Genomic DNA, 1,026 nt, shown 5'->3' on the forward strand with positions numbered 1-1,026 from the left:
TAGATGTAAAATTAAAGTTCTCTGTATCATTTCAATTTACAAATACATTTATAATCAGGAAAAAGCAATAAAGCCTTTCATTGTCTGAGAAGTTATTGTTTAAATGATTGCATTTCACATGTTTAGGCCTACTCCATGGGCAGTTCCTAATGTGAGAGCTTTGCATTTTAAGAAATCCAGAGGAGATTGGGAACGTTCATTCAGGCCTCCAGGAGCCCCAAGAGCCTGCTAAGTGAAATAAATCCACCAGAAAAAGCTAAGAACCATGTGATTTCACTCACATGTAGGAGATAAAACTGAAACTCATGAACACAAACAGAGGGAAGGGGGTGGAGGGAGAAAGGGGTCCTAATATAAGGTGGCAGGAGAAGATTCGACTCTGGGTGCAATATACAGATCTTGTGACATAGAAACCCACACCTGAAACCTACATGTTCATGCTAACCAATGTCACCCCAATCTATTTAATAAATAAAATAATAATAATAAGAAGAAGAAATCCATAGAACACAGAACCATCAGAAAATGTTTAAGGATACTTATAGCTTAAATGGAAATAAAGGAAGTTATTGTATATCTGTAGTAAAAATTTTATATTGTGAAAGGGGCCCAAAGTAATAATGTTCCAATAATAAAATAAATAAAAGTCTAATAATGCTCTAATAATAAAACAAATAGAAGTCAGAGTAGGATTAGTAGATATGCAAGTTGAAACTTGCAACAAAACCCTCTTTTTCCGTTGTTGTTTCTTTATCGAGGTCATGGGGAGTCAAAATATTGTGTCCCAAGGCTGGAAACTCGTCTTATTTTATTTCTTGACAGACTGCACCAAATGCAGGGGCCTGGGGTGAAGACGATAATGCAATTTAGAAACAGAAGTAGGGGAAGAACAGATGATACACTTTAATAGTTTCATAAAAATACTGTACATACCTACACTGGCCAAACATGTAATGACAAACCCAAGCAGGACTATATGGAATTGAAAGGTTCCCCAAAACCCAGAACAAAAACTTTATCAACATA

The sequence above is a fragment of the Myotis davidii genome, unplaced genomic scaffold (assembly GCF_000327345.1).
Source record: "Myotis davidii unplaced genomic scaffold, ASM32734v1 scaffold185, whole genome shotgun sequence".
Taxonomy (NCBI): domain Eukaryota; kingdom Metazoa; phylum Chordata; class Mammalia; order Chiroptera; family Vespertilionidae; genus Myotis; species Myotis davidii.